This window comes from Somniosus microcephalus, chromosome 3 (genome assembly GCF_052327205.1).
Source record: "Somniosus microcephalus isolate GS21.2 chromosome 3, FLI_Smic_1.0, whole genome shotgun sequence".
Taxonomy (NCBI): Eukaryota; Metazoa; Chordata; class Chondrichthyes; order Squaliformes; family Somniosidae; genus Somniosus; species Somniosus microcephalus.
In genome coordinates this window covers 29,036,275-29,058,976 of record NC_140989.1, presented here as the reverse complement: position 1 = coordinate 29,058,976, position 22,702 = coordinate 29,036,275, and the positions used below count along the sequence as shown (strand labels likewise).

Sequence of the window (22,702 nt, the reverse complement as noted above, 5' to 3'; positions counted from 1 at the left end):
ATGGTAGAGGCGTCCGTTCGCCTCAAAGGCGGTGTATGGGCGGTCCTCCGTTCTAATGGGGAGCTGGTGATACGCGGATTTGAGGTCGATAGTCGAGAAGACTCGGTATTGCGCAATCTGGTTGACCATTTCTGATATGCGGGGTAAAGGGTAGGCGTCCAGCTGGGTATAAATATTAACAGTCTGGCTGTAGTCAATTACCATCCGTTTCTTTTCGCTATTTTTAACTATGACTACTTGGGCAGGCCACGGACTGGTACTGCATTCAATAATGCCTTCCCGCAGGAGTCTGTCCACTTCCGCCTTGATAAAGTGTCTGTCTTCCAGACTGTACCGTCTACTTTTGGTCGCTATGGGCCTACAGTTCGGAGCGAGATTAGCGAATAAAGAGGGCGGGCTGATTTTTAAGGTTGATAGGCCACAGACTGTGAGTGGCGGCTGGGACCCGCCATATGCGTGACACTTTCGTGGTGGCACTGGAAGTCCAGGCCCAAGATTACATTAACACAGAGTTCTGGCATCAAGAGGAGTTTAAAATCCTTGTAGTCCGTGCCTTTTACAGTCAGTGTTACCACACAGTAGCCCAAAATGTCCGAAGTGTGGGGCTTAGCAGCCATAGCAATTCTGCTCCGTGTAGGGGTTACCGTTAATGAGTGCCGCCGTACCAGGCTAGGGTGGATAAAACTCTCGGTACTCCTGCAGTCAATTAAACATTTAGTTAAATTCCCGTTTACCTGTATGTCCGTCATGGATTTTGTCAACGGGTGTGGCCTGGATTGATCCACCGTGATTGAAGCCAATGTTGGGCCCTGGGCGGCCGTTGAGTCGGGAAAAGATGGCGGATCCCAAGATGGTGGCCCGCACAGCACGCACGAGGCGGTGACGGAGTTGGAAATCGGATTCCCCCTGCAGACTTTGCTAAAAATGCCCCTTTTTCTTACATTTGAAGCATGTAGCGTCCTTCGCTGGGCATCGTTGTCTGGGGTGCTTGGCCTGGCCGCAGAAGTAGCATTTCGGGCCTCGAGACAGTGCTGCTGTAGTAGGACTCCTGGGTGAACTTCTGTGTGGGGACTCCGGCGGCGTAGAGCGGGTCTGAGACCTGGATGGGGAAGATGGCTGATTCCAAGATGGCGGCCCCCTCGGCGCGCACGAGGCGGTGAGGGCTGCATGGCCGGAAGAATAAGAGTCAGAGTTTCTCTGGGCCACGTCCAGCGATCGTGCAGTGGACACTGCCTTTTTTAAGTCCAGGACCTCCTTCTCCAGCAGTCTCTGACGGATATAATTCGATTTGAGGCCCGTGATGAAGGAATCGCGGACCAATTCGTCAGAGTACGCGTTGGCCGTCACGGCCTTGCAGTTACAGTCCCGGACCAGGTCCTTTAGGCCCTGTAAGAAATCGTCCATTGATTCCTCTGGTCGCTGCCTGTGTGTAGCCAGCAGATGTCTGGCGTACACTTCGTTTACCGGCCTCTGGTATTGGGCCTTCAGGATAGTGATGGCCTCCGTGTAAGAGATGGCATCCCGGATGAACGAATAAATCCGATGACTTACGCGAGTAGTCAGTAGACTCAGTTTATCTACCTCGCTAGCAGATGAGGCCCCCGCGAAGAGTTCGAAGCATTTGAGCCAGTGTCCAAATTGATTTGATGCTTCAGCAGAATGTGGATCCAAGTCCAGACACTCTGGTTTTAGGAGTCGATCCATCCTAGTATTCTTTAGTGATTAAAATTGATGGGCCTTCAATAACCACAAAACTAGAAGTTATAGACTTAAACAAGTTGGCTTTTAATCACTAAGATCAGAGCTAACATCTCAATACGCCGACTGGTTCACAGGAATGAGTCATACAGATCCTGGGATCTTTATGTAAGAGAAGTCAGGGGCGGAGCCAAGAGCCAAGACCTGGAACCTTCCAGGTTAGTCGGGAAAGAGGAAGTGAAACTATACACCGTGGGGGAGGGTAATATACATGAGTGCAAAACGAATACAGAATCAAGACAAACAGATTTCATTACAGATACTGAGGGAGGATTATTGGTTATGACACCAGGATAACACCCTGCTCTCATAGAAACATAGAAGATAGGAGCAGGAATAGGCCATTCGGCCCCTCGAGCCTGTTCCGCCATTTAATGAGATCATGGCTGATCATCCAAATTCAGTACCCTGTCCCTGCTTTCTCCCCATACCCCTTGATCCCTTTAGCCTTAAGAAATATATCGAACTCCTTCTTGAATATATTTAATAAGTTGGACTCAACTGCCTTCTGTGGTAGAGAATTCCACAGGTTCACCACTCTCTGGGTGAAGAAATTCCTCCTCATCTCAGTCCTAAATTGCTTACCCCTTATCCTTAGACTGTGACCCCTGGTTCTGGACTCCCCCGCCATCAGGAACATCCTTCCTGCATCTAGTCTGTCTAGTCCTGTTAGAATTTTATAAGTTTCAATGAGATCCCCTCTCATTCTTCTAAATTCTAACGAATATAAGCCTAATCGACCCAATCTCTCTTCATACATCATTCCTGCCATCCCAGGTATCAGTCTGGTGAATCTTCGCTGCACTCCCTCCATGGCAAGAATATCCTTCCTCAGATAAGCCAACCAAAACTGCACACAATACTCAAGGTGTGGTCTCACCAAGGCCCTGTACAACTGCAGCAAGACATCCTTGCTCCTGTACTCGAATCCTCTCGCTATGAAGGCCAACATACCATTTGCCTTCTTAACCGCCTGCTGCACCTGCATGCTTACCTTCAGCGACTGGTGCACAAGGACACCCAGGTCTCGTTGCACTTCCCCTTTTCCCAATCTATTGCCGTTCAGATAATAATCTGTCTTCCTGATTTTGCCACCAAAGTGGATAACCTCGCATTTATCCACATTATACTGCATCTGCCATGCATCTGCCCAATCACCCAACCTGTCCAAATCTTACTGGAGTTTCTCTGCATCCTCCTCACAGCACACATGCCCACCCAGCTTTGTGTCGTCTGCAAACTTGGAGATATTACATCTCGTTCCCTCGTCTAGATCATTAATATATATATTGTGAATAGCTGGGGTCCTAGCACCGATCCCTGCGGTACCCCACTAGTCACTGCCTGCCACTTGGAAAAAGACCCATTTATTCCAACTCTGCTTCCTGTCTGCCAACCAGTTCTCTATCCAGGTCAGTACCTTACCCCCAATCCCATGTGCTTTAACTTTGCACGCCAATCTCTTATGCGGGACCTTATTGAAAGCCTTCTGAAAATCCAAATACACCACATCCACTGGTTCTCCCTTATCTATTCTACCAGTTACATCCTCAAAAAATTCCAGTAGATTAGTCAAGCATGATTTACCTTTTGTAAATCCATGTCGACTTTGTCCGATCCTGTCACTGTTTTCCAAGTGCTCTGCTATTACATCTTTTATAATGGACTCGAGCATTTTCCCCACTACCGATGTCAGGCTTACCGGTCTATAATTCCCCGTTTTCTCTCTACCACCTTTTTTAAATAGTGGGGTTACATTAGCTACCCTCCAATCCATGGGAACTATTCCAGAGTCTTTAGAATTTTGGAAGATGACCAGCAATGCATCTACTATTTCTAGGGCCACTTCCTTAAGTACCCTAGGATGTAGATTATCAGGCCCTGGGGATTTATCGGCCTTCAATCCCATCAATTTCCCTAACACCATTTCCCTAGAAATACTGATTTCATTCAATTCCTCTCATTAGACCCTATGTTCCCCGACATCTCTGGAAGGTTATTTGTGTCCTCCTTTGTGAAGACAGAGCCAAAGTATGTATTTAATTGGTCTGCTATTTCTTTGTTCCCGATTATAAATTCCCCTGATTCTGACTGCAAGGGACCTACGCTTGACTTCACCAATCTTTTTCTTCACATATCTATAGAAGCTTTTACAGTCAGTTTTTATGTTCCCTGCAAGCTTACTCTCATATTCTATTTTCCCCCTCTTAATTAATCCCTTTGTCCTCCTTTACTGAATCCTAAACTGCTCCCAATCCTCAGGTTTGCTGCTTTTTCTGGCCAATTTATATGTCCTCTCCTTGGATCTTATGCTATCCCTAATTTCCCTTGTTAGCCACGGTTGAGTCACCTTTTTTGTTTTATTTTTATGCCAAACAGGGATGAACAAATTCTGTAGTTCATCCATGCGATCTTTAAATGTTTGCCATTGCCTATCCACCGTCGACCCTTTAAGTAACGTTCCCCAATCCATCCGAGCCAACTCGCGCCTCATACCATTGTAGTTTCCTTTATTCAGGACCCTAGTCTCTGAGTCAACTACTTCACTCTCCATCTTAATGAAGAATTCTATCATATTATGATCGCTCCTCCCCAAGGGGCTTCGCACAACAACATTGCTAATTAATCCTTTCTCATTACATAATACCCAGTCTAAGATGGCCTGATCTCTAGTTGGTTCCTCGACATATTGGTTCAGGAAACCATCCCGTATACACTCTAGGAATTCCTCCTCCACAATATTGTTACTAATTTGGTTAGCCCAATCTATATGTAGATTAAAGTCACCCATGATAACTGCTGTGCCCTTATTGCACGCATCTCTAATTTCCCGTTTAATGCCATCCCCAACCTCAGCATTACTGTTTGGAGGTCTGTATACAACTCCCACTAACGTTTTCTGCCCCTTGGTATTTCTCAGCTCTACCCATACAGATTCCACATCATCAGAGCTAATATCCTTCCTTACTATTGTGTTAATCTCTTTAACCAGCAATGCTACCCCACCTCCTTTTCCTTTTTGCCTGTCCTTCCTGAATATTGAATACCCCTGGATGTTGAATTCCCAGCCTTGGTCACCCTGGAGCCATGTCTCCGTAATTCCAATTACATCATATCCGTTTACACCTATTTGCGCAGCTAATTCATCCACCTTATTACGAATGCTCCTCGCATTAAGCCACAAAGCATTCAGGCTTTTTTTTTAACACTCTTAGTCCTTTTAGAATTATTATTTACTGTCGCCATGTTTGATTTACACCCTTGATTTCTCTGCCTTCCACTTTTGCTTTTCTCCTTCCTGTCTTTTGTTTCTATTCCTGTTTCCCTTTCCTCTGTCTCCCTGCACAGGTTCCCAACCCCCTGCCATTTTAGTTTAAACCCTCCCCAACAGCACTAGCAAACACTCCCCCTAGGACATCGGTCCCGGTCCCGCCCAGGTACAAACCGTCCAGTTTGTACTGGTCCCACCTCCCCCAGAACCGGTTCCAATGTCCTAGGAATTTGAATCCCTCCCCCTTGCACCATTCCTCTAGCCACGTATTCATCTGAAATATCCTTCTATTTCTACTCTGACTAGCACGTGGCACTGGTAGCAATCCTGTGATTACTACCTTTGAGGTTCTATTTTTTAATTTACCTCCTAACTCCCTATATTCAGCTTTTAGGACCTCATCCCATTTTTTACCTATATCATTGGTACCTATATGCACCACGACAACTGGTTGTTCACCCTCCCCTTCCAGAATGCCCTGCAGCCGCCCCGAGACATCCTTGACCCTTGCGCCAGGGAGGCAACATACCATCCTGGAGTCTCGTTTGCGGCCGCAGAAATGCCTATCTATTCCCCTTACAATAGAATCCCCTATCACTATAGCTCGCCCACTCTTTTTCCTCCTGTCCTGTGCAGCAGAACCACCCATGGTGCCAGGAAGTTGGCTGCTGCTGTCTTCCCCCAATAAGCCATCTCCCTCAACAATATCCAAAGTGGTATATCTGTTTGAGAGGGGGATGGCCACAGGGGACCCCTGCACTACCTGCCTCCACCTACTACTCTGCCTGGTGGTCACCCATTCCCTTCCTGCCTGTGCAGCCTTTACCTGCGGTGTGACCAACTCCCTAAACGTGCTATCCACGATGTCCTCAGCATCGCGAATGATCCAGTATGTATCCATTCGCAGCTCCAGCGCCACAATGCGGTCTGTCAGTAGTTGCAGCTGGATACACTTCCCGCACACATGGTCGTCAGGGACACAGGAAGTGTCCCTGGTTTCCCACATGGCACAGGAGGAGCATGCCATGGGGCCGAGCTGTCCTGCCATGACTTACCCTTTAATTAATTTAAATTAAATTAAATCAAATCAATACCACTAATTACACTACAATTAAATGATATACTCAAGGGCCCTTGGTTACTAGCACTCCCCGATACACAACAGAGACCTTAGAAACTATAACCACAAAAATTAAGACCGTCTAAATTTTATAAACTATTAATCTTAACTGTTAAACTATACAGTAGTATAAATACTCACCTGGTCGTACTCACTCAATCAGCTGCTTCCTCTTGCCCGCATCACTTTTTGAATCGTGACGTGGCTCCGGAACGCCGCTGCTGGTCTGTGAGATTGTTAAGCCTCTGTAAAAAAGCCCACGAAAGTGAGCTTAAGTACTCACTGTACCGCCGCTCTCTGCTCCTCCCGACACTGGCCTCTGTAAAAAAAAAAAAGCCTGCGAAAGTGAGTTTAAGTACTCACTGTACCGCCGCTCTCTGTTCCTCCCGACACTGGCCTCTGTAAAAAAGCCCGCGAAAGTGAGTTCAAACCCGGCACTAAGCTCATGGTCTACAGGGCAGCAGTGATACCTGCCCTGCTGTATACCTCAGAGACATGGACCATGTACAGCAGGCATCTCAAAGCACTGGAGAGGTACCACCAACGCTGCCTCCGCAAGATCCGGCAAATCCATTGGCAGGATAGGCGCACCAACGTCAGTGTTCTTGCTCAGGCCAACATCCCCAGCATCGAAGCTCTGACCACGCTCAATCAGCTCCGATGGACGGGTCACATTGTCCGCATGCCCGATACGAGACTCCCAAAACAAGCACTCTATTCGGAGCTCCGGCATGGCAAGAGAGCCCCAGGTGGGCAGAGGAAATGCTTCAGGGACACCCTCAAAGCCTCCTTGAAAAAGTGTAACATCCCCACCGACACCTGGGAATCCCTGGCCCAAGACCGCACAAAGTGGAGGAGAAGCATCATTAAAGACGCGAGCCACCCCAGCTACAACCTCTTCGCCCTGCTCCCATCTGGTAAGAGATACCAAAGCATACGGTCTCGTACCAGCAGGTTTCGAAACAGCTTCTACCCCCAGGCCATAAGACTCATGAACGTATAATTTATTATTATTTATTACTGTTGTTTTATTTATTATTACAGGAAATTTTCTGGTATCCGGCACTGCCGGGACCGAGTTGGTGCCGTCCCATCAAAACTGCCGTATAAACCAGCGCTAATGTTAAAACATACGGAGCTTTTCAGCTCTGTGTGAATCAACAAACCCTGTTGCTTAGCAACAGCTTCAAAACAGTCGGCCGCAGCTTAAAAGCATCTCTGTAGCTAAGCAACAGCTTCAGCTAGACCTTACAGAGCCTGACTGGAAAAAAAAGCAAAGAGAAGTAAAAAAACTTATAGGAAACGGCTCCTGAATTTTGCCGGTAGATAGAGCTTTCTGGACATTTAACCTTTGGTTAAACGAAAGTTTCCTGTACTGTATTTCTATTAGTATTTTATCATTGTTATGCCATATTTATTCCAATGTTGGGAGGACTCGTAAAAATCAACATTTCATTGTGCAGTACACACGTCTGCTGCATATATGACAAATAAAATTGAATTGAATTGAAGCATCCGGGAAGGCGCCGAACACCTCGAGTCTCTTCGCCGGGAGCAAGCGGAAGCCAAACGCAGGCAACGCAAGGAGCGCACGTCAACCCAAGCACCCCACCCACCCACCCCTTCAACCACCATCTGCCCCACCTGTGACAGAGACTGTAGGTCCCGCATTGGACTCATCAGTCACCTGCGAACTCATTTTTAATGTGGAAACAAGTCATCCTCGGTTCCGAGGGACTGCCGAAGAAGTAGCGCCGCTCTCTGTGCCTTCTGACACTGGCCTCTGTAAAAAAGCCCGCGAAAGTGAGTTTAAGTACACACTGTACCACCGCTCTCTGCTCCTCCTGACACTGGCCTCTGTAAAAAAGCCCGCGAAAGTGAATAGTGTCATTGGATCTGTCTTTCGGATGAGATGTTAAACCGAGGCCCCCGTTTGCCCTCTCAGGTGGAGGTAAAAGATCCCATGGTGTTATTTTGAAGAAGAGCAGGGGAGTTCTCCCCGGTGTCCTGGCCAATATTTATCCCTCAACCAACATCACTAAAAAACAGATTATCTGGACGTTATCACATTGCTTTTTGTGGGAGCTTGCTGTGCGCAAATTGGCTGCCGCATTTCCTACATTACAACAGTGACTACACTCCAAAAGTACTTCATTGGCTGTAAAATGCTTTGGGACGTCCTGAGGTCGTGAAAGGCGCTATAGAAATGCAAGTCTGTCTTTCTTTCTTCAACGACCATCTGAACCACAGGAACAGACAGGTAGGATCGGAGTTAAACCCTTCATTCGAAGAATAGACTCATGCTGGAACGCAAGGCTGTGGTCAAATCCGTTTCTGACCTATGTGACTTGTCTACAGGTAATGAGATGGGGAGTGGCACCATTGTGCCAAAGTGGAAGCATTTGCAGGAGTACCTCCAAGGCGAGTTACTAAATGACTAATCAGTGGTGCAGATTCCCCTCGCATATTGATATTTTATACTGGGGAATGAAATATTTTGGCTGATTACACTCCTGTGAAGCACCTTGGGACATTGTACTATGTTAAAGGTGCTATATAAATGCAAGTTGTTGTTGTTGTTTCTATTTTGGGCATCTAATGTCATGAAATTTAGTGCCAAAATAGAGACAGTTCTGTGCCATAGACCTACGCCCACCAGGAACTGGGTTTGTGTCAACAGGGCATGTTCCAGATCTCGGGTATGCTGTCAGGCAGGACTGTCCCCACTGTATCTAGGAGAAATAAAATCCCTCTGTGCATTACATTTATCCCACTGTCAAGGCCAATGTGCCAATTTTATGTATATGGCTATATGTGTGTGATGCACAGAGGAATTTCCCCTCCAGTGTTGTATGTACTGAATGATTGAAGCTCAGATCCCAAAATGACACTGACATGGTCCTCCAGCAACAGCCCGTTCCATTGAGATTATTGCTGCATATTGAAATGCGCAAATAGAGCTGACAACTCGATTACATGTGGCATTATCGCCATGTTGTTTTCAATTTCCCCCCTTACCCCATTGATTATTTCACACATACACTTGAATCTCACTGGAGTCAAACGTTTATTAGTAAAAACAAACACAGTCAAGCAGCAGGGGGTAAGATCAATCTTAGCTCAGATAAAACCATTTCACACTTTGACTAGCACAGCAGAAAACAAGTGAATACGAAACTGGGACAGCTATGAGCAGCATTAAGAATAATCTATCTTCTGAGAAAATTGCCGTTCCGTGGGTGATGTAATAAAACTCACTACGCACTTCGTTCGAGTATAAAGCAAGGCTCTAATCAACCTTCAAAACATGGAGGTCTAGTTGTACTTCACTAGTTCCTGTCTTACAAAATGTCCTGGGCAGGCTGGGCCCACGCCCGAGTATTTATACTCCTTCGACGGCGCCACCAGCTGGCCGTCCAGTGTTATTTCATGAGTCGTTTCTTCATGATGATGAGATTTATAACAGTGGGTTTGTGTCGCTGTTGCACTATCTTTCTAGAGAGAAACCGCCTCTGAGATCTCAACTTGCTATTGAGGGGAATTGATCAATCTTTTTTTAAATTTATTGATGGGATGTGGGCGTCGCTGGCTAGGCCTGCATTTAGTGCCCATCCCTAATTGCCCTTGAGAAGATGGTGGTGAGCCGCCTTCTTGAACCGCTGCAGTCCATATGGTGTAGGTACACCCACAATGCTGTTAGGAAGGGAGTTCCAGGATTTTGGCCCAGCGACAGTGAAGGAACGGCGATACAGGTCCAAGTCAGGATGGTGTGTGGCTTGGAGGGGAACTTGTAGGTGGTGATGTTCCCATGCGTCTGCTGCCCTTGTCCTTCTAAGTGGTAGAGGTCGCGGGTTTGGAAGGTGCTGTTGAAGGCGCTTTGGCGAGTTGCTGCAGTGCATCTTGTAGATGGTACACACTGCAGCCACAGTGCGCCGGTGGTGGAGGGAGTGAATGTTGAAGGTGGTGGATGGAGTGCCAATCAAGCGGACTGCTTTATCCTGAATGGTGTCGAGTTTCTTGAGTGTTGTTGGAGCTGCACTCATCCAGGCAAGTGGAGAGTATTCCATCACACTCCTGACTTGTGCCTTGTAGATGGTGGAAAGGCTTTGGGGAGTCAGGAGGTGAGACACTCGCCGCAGAATTCTGCAAGTCTTCACAGCTGACACCAAGAAATACGTTCCTTCGAACATCTGTTCTGGTGGATGTTAAGGATTCGATGGCACTACTTGAAGAGGCGTAGGGAGTTCCCTCAGTGTTCGGTCTAACATTCCTTCCTCCATCAAAAACAGACCAGCTGGTATTGCTCACTTTGCTAGCACAGAATGGCTGCCGCATTTGCTCACGCAATAGTCACTGCTGCTCAAAAATTGTGAAGCACTTTAAGACATAAAAGGTGCTATGTAAATGAAAATATTGTTTTATTGGAAGACCAACTTATTTTTGTTTTGTTCAAAAACACCTGACACTATCATGTAGACAGTGTCAAAACACAGCATTGTTCCCCATAACCCAGGCAGCATGCAAGAGGGACATAGCCCATCTTTAGGAGCTTACAATAGGGTTGTTGTTGTTTTGTATGACGGGAAAAGCTTATAATGGGATGTCTAGTTTGGCTATCCATTCGATGGCCTCCTGAGATGCCGAGCGGAGAAATGAGGTGCCTCCCGCAGCAGATGTTGGTGGGCTGGTTGAGGTGATGTGTTCCATGGTCTGGGACTCATGGCCACAGTCGCACTTTGGGTCGTCCATCATCTTCCACTTGTGGAGCAGGAGGCCGAATCGTCCATGTCCTATGCGGATTTGGCTGTGCGCTGTCCACTGTCTTTGAGGGAGGGCGAAGCCAGGGACCTCTGCTGTTGGGTCAGTGATGAGGTGTTGGTTCTTTATGTTGCGTGCGTCCCACGATTCTGTCCATCTGAATAGTGGGTTGAAATCAGCTGCATGAATATTGGCTGCTGTTTCTCAGAATGGCCAGTGTGATTATAAGCACTTTTGTGGTGGGTTTTTCAAGTCTTCGTGAATGGGTTGCAAATATCCAGTGTTCAAAGAGGTTACTGGAAGAGACAATCACAGCTGTAAATACCAATATCACTCACATGAAACAGCCCAAATCCTCTGTAAGATGCTATGTAAGGCTCACCTTCCATCCCAATACACCTATAGATGCTGAACCAGACATACAACAACAACTTGCATTTCTATAGCATCTTTAACATCCCAAGGTGTTTCACAGGAGCGATATCAAAAAAGGTTTGACACTGAGTCACATAAGGAGATATTAGAACAGGAGACAAAAGCTTGGTCAAAGAGTTAGGTTTTAAGCAGCATCTTAAAGGAGGAAAGAGAGGTAGAGAGGTTTAGGGAGGGAATTCTAGAGCTTAGGGCTTAAGCAGCTGAAGGCACAGCCGCCAATGGTTGAGTGATGAAAATCGGGGAGGCTCAAGAGGCCAGAATTGGAGGAGTTCAGAGATCTGGAAGTCTTCTAAGACTGGAGGAGGTTACAGAGATAGGGAGGGGCGAGGCCATAGAGGGAAGAAGAATGAGAATTTTAAAATTGAGGCATTGCCGGACCGGAAGGCAATATAGGTCAGCGAGCACAGGGGTGATGGGTGAACGGGACTTGGTGCAAGTTAGGATACGGGCAGCAGAGTTTTGGATGAGCTCCAGTTTATTTAGGGTGGAAGATGGGAGGCGAGCCAGGAGAGCATTGGAATAGTCAGGTCTAGAGTTAACAATCCTGAGTGAGTCTAGAGGTATCGCTCTACATTTATAGATGCTGAACCAGACATACTGTACACTAACTCAGCAGGGTATAACTGTCTTCTCTTAGGCAGTCCCTCGGAACCAAGGGTGACTTGCTTCCACATTAAAAATGAGTTCACAGGTGACTGATGAGTCCAATGCGGGACCTACAGTCTCTGTCACAGGTGGGGCAGACGGTGATTGAAGGGGTGGGTGGGTGGGGTGCTTGGGTTGACATGTGCTCCTTGCGCTGCCTGCGCTTGGCTTCCGCTTGCTCCCGGCGAAGAGACTCGAGGTGTTCGGCGCCTTCCCGGATGCTTCTCCTCCACTTTGTGCGACCTTGGGCCAGGGATTCCCAGGTGTCGGTGGGGATGTTACACTTTTTCAAGGAGGCTTTGAGGGTGTCCCTGAAGCGTTTCCTCTGCCCACCTGGGGCTCTCTTGCCATGCCGGAGCTCCGAGTAGAGCGCTTGTTTTGGGAGTCTCGTATCGGGCATGCGGACAATGTGATCCATCCATCGGAGCTGATTGAGCATGGTCAAAGCTTCGATGCTGGGGATGTTGGCCTGAGCAAGAACACTGATGTTGGTGCGCCTATCCTGCCAATGGATTTGCAGGATATTGTGGAGGCATCGTTGGTGGTACCTCTCCAGTGCTTTGAGGTGCCTGCTGTACATGGTCCATGTCTCTGAGGCATACAGCAGGGCGGATATCACTGCTGCCCTGTAGACCATGAGCTTAGTGCCGGGTTTGCGGTCCTGGTCTTCAAACACTCTCTTCCTCAGGCGATCGAAGGCTGCAGTGGCACACTGAAGGCAGTGTTGGACTTCGTCATCGACGTCTGCCCTTGTTGACAGTAGGCTCCCGAGGTATGGAAAGTGGTCCATGTTGTCCAAGGCCTTGTCATGGATTTTGATAATCGGGGAGCAGTACTGTGTGGCGGGGGCAGGTTGGTAGAGGACCTTTGTCTTACGGATGTTTAGTGTAAGGCCCATGCCCTCGTATGCTTCGGTGAAGGTGTTAACGATGGTTTGGAGTTCGACCTCCGAGTGTGCGCAGACGCAAGCGTTGTCTGCATACTGTAATTCGACGACAGAGGAAGGGACGACCTTGGAACTGGACTGGAGGCGACGGAGGTTGAACAGTTTCCCGTTTGTCCTGTAAATTAGCTCCACTCCAGCGGGGAGCTTACTGAGGGTGAGATGGAGCATTACCGCAAGGAAGATCGAGAAGAGCGTTGGTGCGATGACACAGCCTTGCTTGACCCCGGTTTCAACCACTCGCTGCCTCATAACACACTGGACACTGCATGTTATCCAATATTACACAACCCAGGATGGAATGCCTCTCTTTCAGAAAGAACTGTGCAGGAGCAGCCATTTTCTTGGTATAACATTTTTTTTTTAACATCCCTGGGCTAAGGAGGTGGAAGGGGAAATCACCCAGAGTTGCTGCTCCTGAATACTATTCCAATGACTCCTGCTGGAATATATATGCGGGCGTGTGTGTCAGGTGGCCACGGGGTTGGGGGTCTATGCGATGCCCTCCATAGCGAATAGCTTGCTGACGATGTCCGCTCACACTTACACAATGTCCGCATGGGTGAGGTTGCGCCTCAGCAAGAGAAAACGGCAGGAGAACGAGGGAAATCATTTTTTGAAAACTGAGCGCTGCTCACAGTTGTTGCTGGACTGTTGTGTGTTTTGTTTTTGTGCCATGTTAATTGGACTGTGAAAGTGCTTCATCTGAGTTAATCTCATTCTTTTTGTGCCTGATTGTGACTGCTTTGCATTCCGAGCTGAATGACTAAGACTGAGTGATGATTTTGCGAACACTGCCCTAACTGTGTTCATTACTGTTTACGCAGCACTTCATACATCATTTATATAACCTACAAGCCACTATTAAAAACAGCAAACAGGTTCCATGATTATGAGACGGTGTTTATTGACGTATCTGTACTGTCCAGTTTGCCCCATTAATTCGATTTTATGAGAACCACAAGTAATTAAACAGCTTAAAGGGAGCTAGCCCAGTTTAGCCCAACTGACCGCACAGATCAAAAGATCCTAGCTTTGATTTTGATCAGTCAGTGACAGCTACATAACCGGCAACTCAGTCCCATTCATCTCCTTCTCTGTAACACATAGGCCCCGATTTTCTGCCAGCCGTTGGGCGGGTTTTCAGGCGGGCGGGGGCCGAAAATCGCAGAAATAGGGGGTCGTGACCCCCCCCCCCGCCTGATTCCCCGCCCCGTCCAACTTTCGGACCGCCATTTCTCTGCGACCGGAATCAGTCCTGCCCGCCGCTGGCGGGACTGGCCGTCGGAACACTAATCACCAATTATTACCATGTTTAAACCTATTTTCAGGGGCCGTTGCGATTTTGTGGGGTTCCCCCTCTAAACACGCCTGCGGGGAGCCTCGCTGATGAAACCTGGTGTGAAGCTTGCCGGCTTGTTTGCTGTCAGCTGCAGGTCATTCGGGAAAGCTGCGATTTAATCGGAGAGCATTTGTATGGTGAAGGACCTTGTTGCTGCAGGCTTGGGGCTACTTCTTCAAGGCTTAGGCACAGCTGTGGAAGGTTGGAGCCTCACACACTTCTCCAATGTGATCTCCTGGGAAGCCCCTCTCGCCACCCTCACTCAGCGCTTCCTCAGCGGAGGCATCTACGAGAAGCATGGGATGCCTTTTTTTCCTTCCCTTCTTGCCATTAGAGGATCTCCAGCAGCAGAGGCGGCAGCAGCAGAACCAGGAACAGCAGGATGAGCACCAGGAGCACCAGGCTGCTGCTCACTCACCTGAAGCTGCACAGGCCAGAAGGGGCCAGCGCTTGGAAGTAGCTTGAGAGCACCTTGCTGCGCTTTAGGGGGCCATGGGGACCCGTTTCTGCACTGGCAGTCCTACTCAGAAGGACTTCCATGAAGGTCTGGTTTCTCTGTTCAATAGATGGCCAACGCTCCTCAAGCGATGTCATTCTCTTATGAGCACTCACCATGTTTCTGCTCATGGTCGCTATGGACTCCTCCATTCGCTCCACACTCGCAGCGACCCTGGAGACAAAACCTGCCAGAGACTCCTGCATCTGTGCATGGAGATCCATCACCTCTTCTCTTGCGGATGGACCCAGAGGCAGAGGGTCGACATGCAGCGCAGCTGAGCTGAGCTGGCAGAGTCCTGCGCCCTCCAACGAGGACTCTCCACTGCTGTCCCTGTCTCCAGAATCTGCTGAGGCTCACTTGTGAGCTATGAAACACCAGGTGACAACACTACTCTATGTCCTGAAGATCCCCCCGAGGTGTGAGTGTCTGCGCTGATGCTGGGTGCGCTTACTTCTGCTGACACTGCGCCCTCAGAGGTTGGAGCTTCCTCTGAGGAGTCTGGCTGCACAGCCTCTTCCTCCTCCACAGTGGGGACGGGGGCTTTGCATGGTCCTGTGGGGGAGTAGAGGAAGGAGTTAGAGATGTGATGCCAAGGTTACATGCACATTCGAGTTGACATCTGCTGACACCTGCATCCATGCAGCCTTAGTCTCAGTGGGAGGCCTCTTCCTGCCTGACCTAGGGAAGAGGACCTCCCTGTGGGCCCTAACCCCATCCAATAATGCCTGCAGTGAAGCTTCGTCGAATTTGGAGGCAGCTCGGGGTCTGGCACTGGCCACAGCTGCTGCAGGCTCCTCTGCCATCCTGTATGGTTTGTTTGGAAGCCAACAGAGTAAGCAATGCTTGCTGTGGACCTTGAAAGCACCACGAATGATGACATCATACTGTGGGGCTTTCTGACTAGAAATGGACAATTAGCAAGGCTGTCCACATGCTGGAAATTAATTGGCCACTTGACGGAAAATTGCGTGCAGCTGGCTGACACATTTTTTTGTGGGTCAGAACCCCACATTCGGGGAATCCGACCATTTCCCACACAATCCACAAAATCGGGCCCATACTGTCAAACAGGGCATTGCCAAGGGTCAAAATTATGGGGCGTCCTGAGGTCATGAAAGGCGCTATAGAAATGCGAGTCTTTCCTTCTTTTGCTGTACGCATGTTCTGTATTCAGCCGTTCTTTTATGATTTCACTAGATTGCAGTCCACCTTACAACTCAGCAGAGGTCAGAAGTGGGGATGTTCGCTGATGATTGCACACTGTTCAGCACCATTCGAGACTCGTCAGATACCGACGCAGTCCGTGTCCATATGCAGCAAGACCTGGACAACATTCAGACTTGGGCTGACAAGTGGCAAGTAACATTCGCACCACACAAGTGCCAGGCAATGACCATCTCCAACAAGCGAGACTCTGACCATCTCCCCTTGACATTCAATGGCATTACCATCGCTGAATCCCCCACTATCAACATCCTGGGGGTTACCATTGATCAGAAACTGAACTGGACCAGCCATATAAATACTGTGGCTACAAGAGCAGGCCAGAGGCTGGGAATTCTGCGGCGAGTGTCTCACCTCCTGACTCCCCAAAGCCTTTCCACCATCTACAAGGCACAAGTCAGGAGTGTGATGGAATACTCTCCACTTGCCTGGATGAGTGCAGCTCCAACAACACTCAAGAAGCTCGACACCATTCAGGATAAAGCAGCCCGCTTGATTGGCACTCCATCCACCACCTTCAACATTCACTCCCTCCACCACCGGCGCACTGTGGCTGCAATGTGTACCATCTACAAGATGCACTGCAGCAACTCGCCAAAGCTCCTTCAACAGCACCTTCCAAACCCGCGACCTCTACCACTTAGAAGGACAAGGGCAGCAGACACATGGGAACATCACCACCTACAAGTTCCCCTCCAAGCCACACACCATCCTGACTTGGACCTGTATCGCCGTTCCTTCACTGTCGCTGGGCCAAAATCCTGGAACTCCCTTCCTAACAGCATTGTTGGTGTACCTACACCATATGGAATGCAGCGGTTCAAGAAGGCGGCTCACCACCATCTTCTCAAGGGCAATTAGGGATGGGCACTAAATACAGGCCTAGCCAGCCAGCGACGCCCACATCCCATCAATGAATTTTTAAAAAGGAATGGCAGTGACTGAGATGGCTGCCTGGCTGGTGACTGTCTGAGTAGTCCACTGCCAACCTGTGGGCCGCTTCTGTCTGACGATCCTGCTCTATTTATCCTACTGCCCATGTTGGGTTGCCAACTCTGGTTGAAGTCATTCCTGGAGGTTTGATCACGTGACATTCTGACCACATGACATTCGACCATGTAATGCCTGATCACGTGACATCTGATTATGTGACTTCTACAAATGTCACTGCGTTTACCTTCTAAAGGCTGGGTCCCATGTAGTTGAGTATCTTTGCTCGTGGCTTTGCGCCAGTAACTGTTGTGCAAGCTGTAACTAGTGGGGTGCCACAAGGATCAGTGCTGGGGCCTCAGCTATTTACAATCTATATTAATGACCTAGATGAAGGGACCGAGTGTAATGTATCCAAGTTTGCTGATGATACAAAGCTAGGTGGGACAATAAGCTGTGAGGAGAACACAAAGAGTCTGCAAAGGGATATAGATAGACTGAGTGAGTGGGCAGTAAGGTGGCAGATGGAGTATAATGTAGGGAAATGTGAGGTTATTCACTTTGGTAGGAAGAATAGAAAAACAGAATATTTTTTAAATGATGAGAAACTTTCAGATGTTGGTGTTCAGAGAGATTTGGGTGTCCTCATGCAAGAAACACAGAGAGTTAGCATGCAGGTACAGCAAGCAATAAGGAAGGCAAATGACATGTTGGCCTTTATTGCAAGGGGGTTGGAGTATAAGAGTAAGGAAGTCTTGCTACAATTGTACAGGGCCTTAGTGAGACCACACCTGGAGTACTGTGCACAGTTTTGGTCTCCTTGTCTAAGGAAGGATATACTTGCCTTGGAGGCGGTGCAACAAACGTTCACCAGATTGATTCCTGGGATGAGAGAGCTGTACTATGATGAGAGATTGTGTAGAATGGGCCTATACTCTCTGGAGTTTAGAAGAATGAGAGGTGATCTTATTGAAACATACAAGATTTTGAAGGGGATTGACAGGGTAGATGCTGAGAGGTTGTTTCCCCTGGATCGAGCATCTAGAACTAGGGGGCATAGTCTCAGGATAAGGGGTTGGCCATTTAAGACTGAGATGAGGAGGAATTTCTTCACTCAGAGGGTTGTGAATCTTTGGAATTCTCTGCCCCAGAGGGCTGTGTATGCGGAGTCTTTGAGTATATTCAAGGCTGAGATCGATAGATTTTTGGACTCTAGGGGAATCAAGGGATATGGAGATCCGGCGGGAAAGTGGAGTTGAGGTCAATGATCAGCCGTGATCTTATTGAATGGCAGAGCAGGCTGGAGGGGCCGTATGGCCTATTCCTGCTCTTATTTCTTATGTTCTTATGCAACAAGTTCCAAGAACCAGGAGGCCACCCGTGAGCAGGCGAAGAGGGGAAACCGAGGAGCCACCTGTTTCAGAGACCCCCATTTCAGAGCTCTGAGTGTGACACCAGGGGCAAATCGGGATATCACAGGGAGAACCACCAGGACATATCAGGGGAACACATTAAGAGATGACCCTGTTGGTGTCTGATTTACATTTTAGACAATCCTAAGTAGTGCGCGCAAAAGCCCGTCCAAAAGCTGACAGCTGCCGACCTGTCTGAACCGCAGTGATTTAATCCGCATTCCCGCTCTTGCCTCTGATTACAGCTCTGTAATAACGTTGCTTCAGCAAGTGTTGGCTGTACAAGTCCTATAAACACAACATTGAGTTGACCCTGTGAGTCACAGCAAGACTCCCCGATTGCGGAGACGGGATTGTCGACACTCAATTTGCCGAGCCCTCCCGACTGCACTACACGCGGTCCCAGCTCTCTGCGGGTGATGTCACGGAGGCGGGGGGCGGGGGAGGGCGCGCACTGCGGCGGGAAGTTTAAATCAATTATCTCCCGGGCTGCTGGAGGCAGCGCTTGGGATAGGAACACCCGATTCCGGGAAACTCCCGGTCATTCTGGGAGGATTGGGAACCCTATGCCCATATCTCACACCAAAAATAATAGAGTGCATTGATCTGTAACACCCAATGGGATGTAATTCTGCTGTAGGACCCCCAGTTTCCAATCTTGTGATGTAACCTCTGGACATTTCCCTTTAAATTTGAAGTACTTTGGAAAGACAGCAGCATGTGGTGTGAGGGATACACATCGCTAGGGACTGGTCAGTGTGTGAGCATCTGTAGTATTTGAAGGCAGGGAGTATCTGGTTATTCAAGGCATGCAGAACCTCTAGATACTGCTCAGAGATGCCTGCAGGTTCAGGCATTCATGGTATAGTATTCTAGAGAGTTCAGTCTTGAGTTAGGAAGATACCAAGCAAGGGAAAAAGACAAAGAAAGTATCCTTAGAGTTCAGTGGCGTTCGGTACTTTACAACGTTTGTAATACATAAAACCACACAAAGGAAGTCAATTGAAAACCTACTAACTTTCGCTCAGAATCCAGTCTCACTTTATAGCAAAGTATTTATTCCCGTTTTTCTTCAGCCTTTACCACAAACCTGTAACTTTGCCACCGATTCCAACCCCTTTCCAGCCACCGTCTCGAGACAAACCAGATTGTTAGCAAGATCGCCATTTTATTCAACCGAGCTGAGTCTTTGACCCCCATATCCTCTCCACCACAAATACCTACTCCACTTCCATAACATTGCCCCCGCCCATAACCCCACCTCAGCCCATCTGCTGCTGAAACCCTCATCCATGCCACTGTCACCTCCAGACTCGACTAATCCGATACTCTCCTGGGTGGCCACCTTCCATAAACATGAGCTCATCCAATATTATGCTGCCTGTTTCCTATCCCGCACCAAGTCCCGCTCTCCCACCCACCCAGTGCTTACTGACTTACTTAGGCTCCCAAGTCCTCATGCCTCAAATTTAAAATTCTCATCCTTGTGTTTAAATCCCTTCATGGCCTCGCCCCTCCCTATCTGTAACCTCCTCTGGCTCTGCAACCCTCCAAGAACTCTGCGTTCCTCTGACTAGCCTCTTGCGTATCCCCCTCCTTTGCCATACCATTGGTAGCTGTGCCTTCAGCTGCCTAGACCCCATGCGCTGGAATTCCTCTCCAGAGCCCTCTGCCTCTCTACCTCCCTCTGCTCCTTGAAGACCTTCCTTTAAACTCTTTGACTAACCTTTTGGTTATCCGTACTAATATCTCCTTCTTTGACTCGCCATCCATTTCTTTTCGTTACACCTCTGTGAAGCACCTTGGGACATTTTCGATGTTAAAGGCGCTATATAAATGCAAGTTGTTGTTGCTATCTATGGAGAAGTCATTAAGCAGTAACGTAGCACTTCCCCCTCTTAATGCTTCAGAAAATGTACAGTACATGGTTCCCACCCCATCTCTTTTAAATGTGCTTCCCCCTTAGGTCTTCCCATAACATTGTCGATGACTACTTCTACTGCTGCTCTTGGGACCTCCACGAGGAGGTGCACAAGAGCAGCCCAGGTGAATTGCCCTGGAAAGGGCACATGTGTAGACATCAGTTTAGGACAGAATCAGGCTCAGCTGTGATGCCTGCGTTGCGGACTAGCCTGCCAACACTCACTGTTTAGGATCAGAACATGCACTTAGGCGAGGTAATGGAGGGCTGCCAGTGCTCATGTACCAGGAGTCAGCACCCTCAGGAGGAGCGGATAGAAAAATAGTTTGAAAAACAAGTGAATGTCATAATCCAACAGAGGTGAATATAGAAGAGGATCTGGGAGTCATAGACCCATCATTTTCAATCTCTAGATAATTTGACAAAGCAATTTAAAGAGATAATAGAATTCTGGGATGTATAATCAGATCAGTCGAATTCTGGCCACCACACTTTAGGAAGATTTCAAGGCCTTGGAGAGGGTGCAGAGGAAATTTACTATAATGGTACCAGGGATGTGGGACTTCAGTGACATAGAGAGACTGGAGAAGCTAGGTTTGGTCTCCTTAAAGCACAGAAGGTTAAGGGGAGATTTAATAGAGGTGTTCAAAATCAGGAAGGATAGAGTAAATAAGGAAAATCAACAACACCTTGTATTTATATAGCGCCTTTAACATAGTAAAACATCCCAAGGCCCTACACAGGAGTATTATAAGACAAAAAATTTGACACCGAGCCACATAATGAGAAATTAGGGCAGGTGACCAAAAGCGTGGTCAAAGAGGTAGGTTTTAAGGAGCGTCTTAAAGGAGGAAAGAGAGGCGGAGAGGTTTAGGCAGGGAATTTCAGAGCTTAGGGCCTGGGCAACAGAAGGCACGGCCACCAATGGTTGCGCGATTATAATCAGTGATGTTCAAGAGGGCAGAATTAGAGGAGCGCAGATATCTCAGGGGTGGTTGTGGGGCTGAAGGAGAGTACAGAGATAGGGAGGCTCGAGGCCATGGAGGGATTTGAAAACAAGGATGAGAATTTTGAAATCGAGGCGTTGCTTAACCAGGAGCCAATGTAGGTCAGTGAGCACAGGGGAGATGGGTGAACGGGACTTAGTGCAAGTTAGGACACGGGCAGCTGCGTTTTGGATCATCTCAAGTTTATGTAGGGTAGAATGTGGTAGGCCAGCCAGGAGTGCGTTGGAATAGTCAGGTCTAGAGATAACAAAGGCATGGATGAGGGTTTCAGCAGCGGATGAGCTGAGGCAAGGGCAGAGACGGGCGATGTTACAGAGGTGGAAATAGGCGGTCTTAGTTATGCTGCGGACATGTGGTCGGAAGCTCATTTCAGGGTCAAATATGACACCAAGATTGCAAACAGTGTGGTTCAGCCTCAGACAGATGTTAGGGAGAGGGATGGAGTCAGTGGTTCGGGAACGGAGTTTGTGGCGGGGACCGAATACAATGGCTTTAATTGGAGAAAATTTCTGCTCATCCAGAACTGTTTCCAGTGGCAGAAGGGTCGGTAATCAGAGGACGCAGATTTAAGGTAATTGGCAAAAGAACTAGAGGTGAGATGAGGAGATTTTTTTTTACGCAGCGAGTTGTTGTGATCTGGAATGCACTGCCTGAAAGGGTAGTGGAAGCAGATTCAATAATAACTTTCAAAAGGGAATTGGAAAGGGGAAACATTTGCAGGGCTATGGAGAAAGAGCAGGGGAGTGGGACTAATTGGATAGCTCTTTCAAAGAGCCGGCACAGGCACGACGGGCCAAATGGTTTCCTTCTGTGCTATAGATTACACAGGGCAATCAGTGTCTGTGAAACTGCGCCATAGCCAAAAAAAAAAAAAAAAGCCAAAGCAAAAAAAAAAAACAAGAGAAGAACTACACAAACCAGTGAACGGCAGCCACACGGGGCTTCAGCAGCGGTGGTTGAGTCGGCGGCATCGGGACCGAGTTCGAGGAGGCGAGGTGACTCGGGCCGCAGCCCAGCGGTCCAGCAACCGGCACAGCCGAGGGGACTCGGGCCGCATCCCAGAAATCGGCACAGCCGAGGAGATCCGGAACGCAGCCCGGCAATCGGCACAGCGGAGAGGACTCGGGCCGCATCGCAGAAATCGGCACAGCCGAGGAGATTCGGAACGCAGCCCGGAAATCCAGCAATCAGCACAGCCGAGGGGACTCGGGCCACAGCCCAACAATCCAGCACGGGAAAGGCCCGAGGAGCCAGGCCAGCAGGCACAGAGACCTCTGAGGAGAAGGAGAGCAACCAGAAGGCTCGCAACCAAGACCGTGAGTACAGGGCCCAGGGAGGGAGGCCCAGGGAAAGGCCCGAGGAGCCAGGCCGAAACAGAGGCCCAGAGACCTCTGAGGGGGAGGGGAACAGCCCGAAGGCACCGGGAAACAGTGGCTC

At 48.6% G+C, this 22,702-nt stretch overlaps 1 protein-coding gene across 3 annotated transcripts in view; it reads left to right on the top strand.

The window, feature by feature from the left end:
* Nucleotides 1-22,702, top strand: part of tspan33b (tetraspanin 33b) — a 93,707-nt gene that overhangs the window by 4,327 nt on the left and 66,678 nt on the right. The window contains exon 1 of one of the 3 annotated variants that reach the window (XM_085979780.1): nucleotides 22,446-22,581. The exons of the other annotated variants lie outside the window; for them this stretch is intronic. The gene's annotated coding sequence lies outside the window, so the exon portion shown is untranslated. Of the gene's footprint in view, nucleotides 1-22,445; nucleotides 22,582-22,702 lie in introns of those variants that run through there. 3 annotated transcript variants of the gene reach the window in all.